We start from the raw sequence: 11695 nt of genomic DNA, 5'->3' as shown, positions 1-11695 counted from the left end.
TTTTTTTAGTGGGCAGTTACATGGGGGCCACAGTCTCAGAGGGGACCTTATTGCTTCTGGAATACAAATAACCTTGGAAAGGTTATTCTATGACTGTGTGAATTGCTTTTCCTGCCATTTTGGTTGCAAAGTGCTAGTGGTGTGCAGTAGAAGATTTTCATGCTACTGTGCTTTTATTTTGGACTCAGATCTTATTGCCTGAAAATTCTGCAGCTAATGCTTAGTAGGATGTGATATCCTGCATTTTGCACATCTGTATCATTAGCTGGAGGAGAGAGGGAAAAGAACAAAAAAAATCCACCTTTGTGTAACTAAAAACCTCTCGGTGGGGTTTGTTTAGTGTGAAAGAAGGATTAGTAATTTTTAGTGATTAGCAATTTTCTCCCTCAGGTGGCTTTTCTGCATTCCCTTAGAGCTCACGTACACAACTGACCTGGCAAATGGGAAGGCAAAGCTGAGACAGAAGACATGTTGCAGCAGTGAAAACTCTAGCAGGCAATTAAAACAGATATATTTTACTATTTTTAAACAACAAGTCTAATCAACAGAAGGAATATAGCCCTTTTTTCCCTAAATCAGTCTGTGTTTGTGCAAAATTTCTCCTAAAAACCTGCAGATTTCACACTGCTGACTTAACCTAGGAAGCACAAATATATCTAACTATATACATATATGATTATCTACAGATATCTATATTTAGATATATTACAGATATAGATACAGGGAAGAAGGGAAAGCAGAACTAGATATCTATATAGATATAGATGGATATAGACAGATATAGATATCTAGATTTGCTTTCCCCTCTTCCCTGCATCATTTGGAACTGAACAGAAATGAAAGAAACCTCTTGGTTATGCCAATTCCCCCCCCCTTCCTCTCCTCCCTATGACATGCTGAGGAAATTGTACTCTGGTTTCTAGGACTGGTTTTCTCTGCCCCATTGTGCAAGAAAAAAAGTGATTATTTTTAATGTGGGCAAGAAAGAAGCATTTTTTCTCTTCTCCTTTTCCCAATTGATTCTGCTGCAGGAGGGATCTTGCTTTATTGTACGAGTGAGGAACATGGGGCCAGACTCACACGTGGATAACTCTTACTGACGATGCTGGAGTTGCATCAGGGATGGATTTGACCCATGATCTGTTATTTTTTGCCTTAACTGCAAAACCTCAGTCATTACACCTGGTTAGACTAGAGACTTAACAACCTGTGTGGCCTCAGCATTTCCTTTTATGAATCATCCCTTGTCTCATATAAAGAAATCCAAGACAAGCTGAACACGGCTGCTTAGTTTGATGGCAATCACACACTTGGCCAACCTCAGGGCTGTGTGTCTAACCCTTTCCAGGAGCTGGGAAAATATTCTCAGCTTAAAACATCCCATTCAATGCTGCCTTTAAAACAGGAACAAGAATATTCACTGCATTTACTGGAGGGAAAGGTGCTGGAATGCAACTATTGGAGACTGAAGTCATGCACATACAGAAGTGGTGCCACATCTTCCTGGTTGCCTCATTAATGTCCTACCCTGCTTTCCACTCCAAGGAACAAGAGGAAAAATTAGGGTCTACAGCCAGTCAGCCTTAAACCAGTAAAGTCAGAAGCAGTGATGGGTTTTCACATGGTTGTTTCACGTGCAAATGTCCTGAGATCTGCTAATATTTTGGAGATGCCTCTGAATGATCCCCACCTTCCAAAGCTGCCAAGGGTTTTCTCATGGTAAGGCACAAACTCCTCCAGGACTGGATGTGAACTAGTAATGGAGTTAAAAAGCTTATCTCATAGCATTCCTGGAAAATCTGAATGGGCAGCTGGGAGGGAAGGTGAGGAAATGTGGAGTCTTTCATAGTTTCTCCAGGCTTTCTCTTCAAATTTGTCGAAGTTCCTCAAGCCGATGCCCTAAGCTGAGTCACCCTGAGAAACTGCTTATGGGATAAACAAATGCTGTACACACTGAAAAGCAGATTTAAACATGGAGCTTCAGGAAGATCCTGAGTATTTTTTGTTTTGTTTTTGCTTTGCTGTTTTGCTTTTGAGTCAGAGGAAATGATTAGCTCCTCAAATTTCCGCAGTACTCAGGAATGTGACTACTTAGAGGATGAGGCCACCTTGAAGGACAGGATGCAGACAGCTTGGAAGCCTCGTGTTTGGCTTTTCTTGTGTGCTGATCATTTAAATGGGTAAAATATGGCCTCAAACACAGACACAGAGTGTTCCACAACCAGCCCATTTCCTCAGCTTGCTGCTTGCCCTGGATCTTCATTTACCCAGACAGCCTGAAGAATGGATGTTAATGTGATTATATTTTTATGTCCTTTCCTGGCTGCCAGAGGTTCCTCATCTACTTGAGCAATGCAATTTGCCTTTTTGGCTCAAGGTTTGCCCTCACAGTTGTCTTCTCCTGCCTTTTGGCTTATGTGTGTGTAAACGGGTCCAAATGGGGTTTGGGAGCTCTCCTGTGTGCTGCTATCACAGAGGGAAGGGAATGTCATATCCAGGCAGCAGCACTCTCAGTTTTAGGCAGACTGCCTGCCAAAAACCCTCTTTAGGCAGTACCTGCACCCCCAGGGGACCTGGCAGCCCACCCTGGGCTGGGAGTGGTGCCATTGGAGCACATGGATATGGGAGCACATGCAGCCAGGAGGACAAGTAAGAGCATCCAAGGGGTTTGCTGAAAGCAGAGCTGGATCCAGCCTGGGAAGGCTAAGATGTTTAGGCTGTCTTTGCACACTGTTACAAAGAATGCCAGCCCTCCTCAGACTCCAGATGAGATGTTCTTGGCTGAAGAAATGACAATTTCCTGGTAGAACAAGAGTTATGTTTAAAAATTATTATGAAAAATAAAGTCCAAGCTCTTCTACGAGTGTCTCTGTGAAAAAAAGCAAAAGATGATTCCACATAATGGATAAATTTCTATTTGTTTAATATTAGAGTTAGCAGATATTTGCAGGGGAGGAGGCCTCTCTTGATGAGAGCAGCATTTTCCAGGTGCTACTTCTATTTCTTCCCTCTGTTGTTCCCAGGAGTGGGATCCTTGACCCATTCAAGCTTTTTACTCACTGTTTTTTGCACTTGTAACTCACATGGGAAGATTCTGACCTCATGCAGTGCTTTTACATCTCATAGTATCACTGAACTCAACAGGATTCCTCTCCATTTACACTTTAATGAGCAAAGGAATTACTATCATTTTATCTTTGAGAAGGGAAAAATGGTAAGTGTCTGATTTAGTAATGGTTTGACTGTCTGAGAGAGGATAGCAAAGAAAATTGCTCTGAGGTCCCAAGAATAAAAGCACTGTGGAAGAGTCAGAGTAGAACTTACATTAGTGGAGGAGTAAACTGAGGCACAGAGCAACCAAAGTGATGCAAGGAAGTCTGTGCCTGCCAATACCCACAGTAAGGACCAGTAGAAGGTGGTGCCTTCCATGGATTCAGTCAGTGGGAACTGGTCCAAGAAGACTAGTACAAAAAAGAAGCATGAAATACTTTGAAGGAAAACTGCACAAACTGAGCAAATACAGTTATGCCAGTGTTTGTTTTGGAAACAGAGTGTATGCTCAGGTGAGAAAGTGTCCCGACTTGCAGCATATTTTAGCTTGCCTGTATACAGAGCTCCTTTGGGCTTTACACAATAATCACTTTCCCCCTTTTGGAGAAGAATGACAGACCATCCATTTGATACATGACAAAAGTGAAGAAAACAGAGGCCAAACACTGACTTAGCAGAACAATCTGCCATAACAATCAATCACTATTTTCCTTTTATTTGGAAGGTAATTAAGTGCTAGAGCTCAGGTTTCCTGACCTATGAAAATTAGATATTTATCATTTTGACTACAATTCTAAAATGCATTTACATATTCTTCAAAATGCTTGACTTATTGCTTTGACCAAATCCATGTCAACATAAGACCTGGGTCTAAATGTTCACTCTGGAAATGTTCTCACAGTCCAGTAATACAGGAATCCTGCTCTTCTTCATGACTGGTCTCTATGTTAAGAAGAAGCTGATAATATTCTGCAGGCCAACTATTGAGCTTTTGGACAGGCAGTTTCACTTTTTCCCACCTGCTGCCTCTTGGACAGGGAAGAGTCACCTCTGGAACCATTCTTTTGCTCTTCTTCACATTCCTTTTCAGTGTGAGGAAAGGAGTAGGGATATCAGTGGGATTCTCAGAAAAAACAAATGCAGTTGTTAGAAACTGCAGAGATGACGTTACGGGAGGAGGAAGAAGAGGTAGAACATAAAAGCTCCACTTCCCACCCAACCTGCACAAACCCAGCTGAATACCTGTAACTAAGTTGCCTGAGTTCTCACCTTTGTTGATTGAATTCTAATTTTTTTTTCCACCCAGGAGTTTCTAGAAGTGTGAAGAACATTTCTCCATTTTTGTCTCAGTTCTGTTTATATTTATTCCTTCCTCCAGTGCTTTGGTTCAAATTCATCTTGACCCCAAGGGATCCTGACAAAAAGTTAATTAGAAAGCAGAATCCTAAGTGCTGTTAAGTGGTCTTCAGGATATCCAACTTCATTTTAGTTTTCAGGAGCATATTCATCCTTCTGGAGAATTTTACCCTTGTTTGAGGCTATCGTGTCCTGATTTTCTGACCTGTTAATTCTAACTCAGAAGGCTCTTCAAGCTTATCTTGTCTCTTGCTTTCTCTGGGCAGCTTTTCTCACAGATACCTGCCACCATATCCCCAAAGTCATCATTCCACCCCCTCAGGATGAGAGATTTTTCCATGGAGCCTATTCTCTTTCTCCTGCATTCAGATGCTCTCTGCCAAATCTCTCACCTCAAGGACTTTGCAAATTTTTTTTTACTTCTGCTGCTCAGAAGGCTTGGCTAATCTCACAGCAAAGGCACCTACTGACATGCTTTTGTGAGAAAATGAGAGGGGCAGCTGATGGTGCAGGAGATAATGTGGAGCCCAGTACACCTCTACACATCCAGGAAATAAACGTTTCAGGATGTGCTGCTTTAACCTTTTGGTATTCAGGCACTGAGCTGGAGAATCAGTTCTTCCCTTTGTATCTGCTGATGGGACTGGATCTGTGCCCATGCACATGACAAATATCCCTCTCAGTGCTGGCCACTGCTTTATGCGTCTTTGGATTTGCAGCCATTTGGCAACGATCCCATTTCTCAGTACAGGACTCTTTCCAGTTTCAAATAATATTTTTTCTAGGACAAAATGGAAAACCCACACGGCCAAACTTCTTCCACGCTTTGGGAAAATCGATGCCAGTTATCCACTAGGTGACACTGTTTACCTACAGATCTTGTTCAATTTGTGTGAAACCCCACAAATCTTTCAAAAGTAGGATACAATATGTTTTGCTCTTAAAGAAAAAGGAGACTCGTTGCAGAGGAGAAGGAAAATTGGCTGTCAGTGAAGTATAATTAAGTACAAACCTACAGTTACGAGACTTTATGGTCTGTTTTCAAACTATTTACTAAAATGCATTTTAAAAGCTGCTTTTTATCAGCCCCATTTCAAAGCCTTAAGAAATTGTTTTACTTAAAGAAAGAAAAAACGAAAGGCAGGCACTCACCATCAACACAAATCTCAGTCTGGCTCAGATTTTGTCTTGGAGAACAGTGTGAACAGAATTGCTTGGTAACAGAGCCAGGCAGGAAGAAGAAAACAGAAGAATTTCTGCAATCTCATCCGAGGAGAACTTAGTGGAAAGCTGTTTTCCAACCTTGCAAACATTTCAGAATTTTGCATTTTCTCCCCAGTCTTAAATAGGACCAGAATTGGTAATCTCAGTTTCTGAACATTGGGGTGTCTGAAAGAAACAAAAACTGGTTAGATGCTGATTTACTTCATGCTTAGATATTATTTTATCCTTAAAGCATTTTTCCTATGGAATCACGTGTTTCTCTTTGAAAAAGAATATATTTCATTATGAAATGCTGATCAAGTAAAAATGTTTAAAACTGAAAATGAGGTTGGTCAAAATCAAGAGCTTCCTACAAAATGTATCAGCTTTTAATTAATATTTTTTAATTACAAAAATACAAGTCTGCTTCTGCACGCTGCTTAGCTCAATGCAGAAATGATATGATTGGCAAAATCTGTGCTAGACTTAGCTGTGATCTGGGAATCACACTTGCAAGGAAGCCAGATGAGTCTGTTTGAATTGGGCATGCATTTTGGAAAAACTTCGGAGAATTCTGTTTTCTTTCTTCTGTTTTGGCTACTGACAGGCCAAAAGAAACACTTCTCATCTGCAGCCTTCAAGTTGATCTTTCAGAAATACTAATGATCTGCAAGTGTCCAGGGAGGTATATGGGAGGACTGGGTGTCCAGGATCTCTAGGAACAAGCCAGACACCTCTGGAGAGCAGGGAGGATTGCATGGGAATGTTCCAGCCTTGTGCTCTCCCACTGTGAGTCAGCCTTTTTTTTTTTTCTTCTGTAACCACAGCCCATAAGAAGCTTATGGCCTAGTTCGTGTTTAAACATGGCCAGAGATCACCTTTAATTCCAACTGTCTAGCCACATTCAAATCTGGGATTTGGCCACAGCTCCCAGTACTCTCACAAAATACAGTTTTGGGGAACATTTCTGTACGATACCGTTCACATTTGTACAGCAAGATCTTTTCGTTATGATTTGGGCTATTGGGCATTTTCTCTCCTTGGTTCTGAAGGAAACAACTAGCTAAATTAAAGTTGTGAATAGCTAAACTAAAGTTGGGGGTTTGTTTTCTGAAGCCCTCTTCTTCATGTGCCCTCATCAGATCCTCCCCTTTGAAACCCTGAGGTGCCCAGCCTTGGATAACGTCAGTGGGGCAGAGCATCAAGTCTCTGGGATGCAAACCCACTTTCCCACGCTACTTCCAACATACTCTGGTACCTACCACAGCCAGAAGACTGTCCACATGACCCAATCAAAGCAAGGTCCTCCTCATGCTTCCTGCTGAGCACTGGGCTCTCTCTTTGTTTCTCATTGCTCACACTGTAACTCAGGGGTTTCCTAAATGTTTGCAGGTATCTGGAGATATTTTAGGTTGAGTGCCCCTCGTCATTGCTGACAAAGTTTGGTTCACCAGCAGTAACGATGGAACAAGCTTTGCTTCAAAGCTCTTGTGATCACGCACAGAAGATGGGAGGGCAACAGAGGTACGGGGATGCTCCAGGGATTCTGCCCCCGGGCCGGGAGCTGGCAGCAGAGCCGAGGTGTGTGTGGATGTCCTGCGGACCCGGCGCAGCCGCGCTCCTGCTGCCGTCTGCGCGATGCACCCGCATTCCAGGCACTGCCTTTTCTGAAATCCACACAGCATAATTGATAAATGTGCTAAAAGCCTTGGGGGTTGGACAAGATAATAGCAGTTTTACAAGAGCCTGGAATACATTGGAAACTTTTATGATGTTTTTGATGTAAAATTATTATTTTTCCCTGCTGTTCAATGCACTCGGTAGCTGCTGGCTCGGTTTCAGTGGTTAGGTGGATGACATGTTATTTTTACAGTTTTGAAGTGGTTTTTGGGCCTGGCTCACACACACATTACATGGAGCAAAAGAGGAGCAGGGGCCATGTTAAGAACCAGTGAAGCCTCTGATTTGTCTTGCAGTGTGGACAGAAACCCCTAATTGGACTTTTGTCTGTGTCACTCTTCCAAAACTGTTTCTACAGCATGGGGAAATGCCCAGGAGAAGGCACTGAGGTTAAGTGCCTTGATTTAAGAAGATGTGGAACAAACTAGCACAGCAGGAGCTTCTCCCAGCAATGTTCCTCAGTCTCAAATCTGAACACATCATGTATTTCAGCCCCAGTTGGGGCTCTCCTTCCTCGTGAGTGCTAGAGACAGAAAATATTTCAAACAATGTGAAAGCTTTGTGAGGCAAAGTGGGGGGAAAAAAGGTGAAAAAGGAACTAGTTCTCCAGAGAGCTGAGTCTAGCAAACTCATTGCATTGGTGACACCATCCAGATTTGAAACTGCACCTCCAAAGGCAAAGGGCAGGAGCTAGTTTGTTTAATTTCGAATATTTGCATATCTTTTTCTCTCGCTGCATTGATATCAGATCTGCAACAACCTATTAAAGCTTTCATTTGAATAGCCATTATATGCCTGAGAATGGAGACTGGGCTCCTTGGGGGTGCTTAGGAATAAACAAATCATTTGTGGCACATGTGTTGTTCAAGCTTCAAGCAAGGTAAATGGAAAATACAGATTATGGTGCCTCAAGTCCTCTCCATTTTCCCCACTTGTCAAACATTCCCAGATTCTTCAAAAGAAGAATCTAGCCATATTATTAGCAATAAAATGGCTTATAGCTGAAATTTTGAAAAGATTTAACAATGTTCTTTGCAGGAATTGTGTTTCTCATTACATAAATCTCCAGGCTCTCAGACAAACCACCACCACCACAGCAAGTCATTATGTCCTGCTGTGGTGGTGTCTCCACTTAAAAAAGGTAAAGATTCAGGGCTTTTTGACTTTCTTGTTTCCCATTCTTATTCTGTTTAAAGAAAAAAAAACCCACCACAAACCCACAACAAACCAAACGATACATTCACCACAGAAAAGTCCCTGCAGATTCATCTGCACTGGGGCAGATTAGTCCCCATTTACACCAGTGACCCATGAAAGGCCAGGGATGGGCTGGAAAGAGGACATGGAAGTTTCTAGACTACCACTGAGAGTGAGTGCAGACTCCCTCCCCACCCTGCTCTTCCCCACCTCGATGGTGCTGGATGCAGATGCAGGTTCCAAGAAAACCAACACACTGTTCAACAGCAAAGCCAGGAGAAACCTCCCTTCCCTCCACTGTGCCTCCTGTGCCTGTTCTTCAGAGCAACATAAAAGCTGAAGCTGCCACTTATCTCCAGCCAGAGTGTTTCCATTGATGCTTGTGGCCTTTCCCAGACTGTGGGATGTGTCCTGCAGGCTTTATCCCAGCTACTGGTATTTGTCCTGGTGCCTCACTTCTGCATGTGGGCTGCTGAACCTGAGATGTACCTGGGCAAAGGGAGGGTGGGGATCCTTGGTTGGCAATCAAATACTGAAAATAAAGTAAAATAAGATAAAGTGAAGTCCCAGCAAACAAATGCTGAACTGATGCACCTAAATTTTATGATCTTCCATTGAAAAATAAGCTATTAATTGCCAGGCGAATTTCTCAGGTTGATATGGCAACTGGAAACACTGGAAATTAAAAAGCTGAGCAAATGTTCTTAAAGGAGAAAAATAGTCTCGCTCCTGATCAGCAGGGATTTCCATGCTCCCTTCCTCAGCCTGCCTTCTTTTAAATTCACAGCCTACAGGAACAGCAGTGTCATGAGATGACGCTGATTTTCTTTCCATCACCAGAGGCTGTTTCTTGGAGGTTGCAGTAACAGCTTTGGGCTTTTGTGTGATGGATCTATAGTCACAGCATAGCTCTTAGTCCCTTTTCAGCAGTGACATCCACCTGCTAGCATGGCCCCATGTCCCCACCAAACTAATGGTATTACTCTTTCAGTTAACACTGTCAGTATATGGAGGGTAGGGTGGGAAAACAGACAGAGCTCCTGGTTATCCATATTATGACTGTATCACTTATATCCCTTCTAGTTTCAGCAAAAAGCTAGTAATGTCCCAAGAGTCCTGATGCCTCCTGAACACATCCTGTAGCATGGCTCAGTGGGAATAGGTCAGCAGCCTGCACAAAGGGAGCAGGTCACATTGGCCAGGAGAACTGCTAGCTGGCAGGTTGATTAGAAACAAAGAAATTAATGACCTGTAGGTGTCCAAAGAGCAGCTATAGGAAAAACATAAACATTATTTGCTTAGTTTATGCACTGCCTCTTCTCCATGTTCAGCCAATTCAGTATGAAATAGGAGGATGACCTGTTCTGGATATGCCAAGAAAAATGATAGGTACAGCTGCCAGAGATACTGGGCAAAGGAAAACAGTTCTTGACATAAAATGTTACGGTCTGTGATGGGGACTTGTGCTAAAGTTTGGGGCAGGCAGAAAAAGGTACCTGCCTTGCAAGGTGCAAATGGCAGCATCATCTAGAGCTCTGGACAAAGCCCAAAGACACTTATGTGTACTGTGATCACCATGGGGCTTGACTGGAGCACATAGTCCCACACTGCCCAGGATGCAGGGACAGGAAGAAACTTGTGGTGCTTGGGGCAGTTTTACGCTTGGATTCTCCCTGCCAAACCTCAGAGAGCCCCATGCTGCTTCCTGTCACAGCCTCCTTGCTGATTAATTAGTGTCCTGGACAGGGGGCTGCCTGCTGTGACTGTGCCAGCGAGGACAGCAGTGGTGCCGAACAGCTGGAGCTTGCTTCCTGGGAGGACACCTACTCAAGTGGACAAACCCTCCTTCCCCCTTTGCTCTCTACCTTCACAAATACTGAAAGCATTTGATAATCATGTCAAAGCCTCTCAGATCCAACTGACCATATCTTCTCAAGCCATAGTTCCATGAATCGAGTCAATTAATATTTATCCTCTGAAGGGGACAAGAGAATGTTTAAGAACCCACCTCCGAAAACCAGAGGGGGCAATCAGCTCTGATTTTATATTTATTTTATCTTTTCTTTAAGCGAAGGGTTGCTATTCTTTTCTCTCCCCACAACGAAGTTAATAGATTTATTCATCAAGTTTTCTAAATTTAGACATCAAACTGATGTTTTTCTCCCACTGCTAATTTTATTCTTAGCAGCGCTTACATAAAGGCAAGTATTGCAATATGACAAAAATACAAACCTCCTCTGACCTGGAATGTACCAGCAGGTAAAGTACAGGGGAAAGTACAGGCAACTTCTTACCCAGGCTCTCCAAAACAGCAAGTCTTAAAATAGAACTGAGTTTTTTCTTAATGCTTAGTGTTTTATCTCAAGACCTACATCTGACCTATATGCCTTTGTAGTCTGGCCCTGGCCTATCAGGTTATGCCCTCACATTACCACAGTGGTTTGGGATGATGCTGTGTTTTGCAGGAAGGCCAGAGTTCCTGGCCTCAGTTCAGCAAGTAGAATTTGTGTCTGTATGGGGTATGTGCCTGTTCATGGGAGGCCATGTCCGTGCTCTCAGTTCTTTAGGTGTCACTCCTGATTTTCTCCCAGCCTGTTTCTCTGCAAGCACAGTCACACTCGGATTGAGGCTGAACTTGCAAGTGTCTCCCCTACCCTTCTCATTCCCCAAGCTGATGAAGTTCAGTGTTGGTGAAAAGGATACTGCCTGCCTTAACCACTGGACTGTCTGCTAAAGAGCCAAAAATACCCCTGTGCACATGCCCCAGAAAAAGAGCCACAGGGCCAAATTCAGATCCTGAAACGTAGAGAGACATTGAGCAAGAGCCAAGACCAAACCAGTTTTAAACCCTGCTGAGCACACAAGACACTCTCACATGTAATTACCACTCAAAGAGGGCAATTTGGGGTGCTGTCATCAGCAGTGTGAACCCTCTCTGCACTGTTCATGTCTGTGACAGCACCTGTTCCTGTACACTCCATCCCATGGCATCCCGTGTCTTTGCCTGGCATAACAAAACCCAGCCCCCAGCAAAGCTGCAGGTTTCCATCAGCTTTTGCAATGCCTGAGTCCCACACATTCCCATTGGCCCTGGTCGTGCCTCATTAGTTTGGCTTAATCAAGTGACGAGCACCGCTCAAGGCCAGGGAACTGCTGTAGTCAATGGGGTCTATTCTCCGCTGGATAGACACATGTCACACCCATTAGC

The 11695-nt window shown here is 43.3% G+C and overlaps 1 long non-coding RNA gene across 1 annotated transcript in view; it reads right to left on the bottom strand.

Moving 5' to 3' along the window:
* Positions 1 to 2620: 2620 nt before the first annotated feature.
* Positions 2621 to 11695, bottom strand: part of LOC135419509 (uncharacterized) — a 30690-nt gene continuing 21615 nt past the window's right edge. The window contains exons 2-6 of the long non-coding RNA XR_010433033.1: positions 8698 to 9019; positions 6873 to 7277; positions 5560 to 5796; positions 4321 to 4465; positions 2621 to 4133 (exon numbers count right to left, since the gene is read on the bottom strand). This is a non-coding gene — a long non-coding RNA (uncharacterized LOC135419509). The remainder of the gene's footprint in view (positions 4134 to 4320; positions 4466 to 5559; positions 5797 to 6872; positions 7278 to 8697; positions 9020 to 11695) is intronic.

The sequence above is a fragment of the Pseudopipra pipra genome, chromosome 10 (assembly GCF_036250125.1).
Source record: "Pseudopipra pipra isolate bDixPip1 chromosome 10, bDixPip1.hap1, whole genome shotgun sequence".
NCBI classification, from domain to species: domain Eukaryota; kingdom Metazoa; phylum Chordata; class Aves; order Passeriformes; family Pipridae; genus Pseudopipra; species Pseudopipra pipra.
Note: the sequence above shows the minus strand (reverse complement) of the source record. Positions and strands in the feature narration are given on the sequence as shown.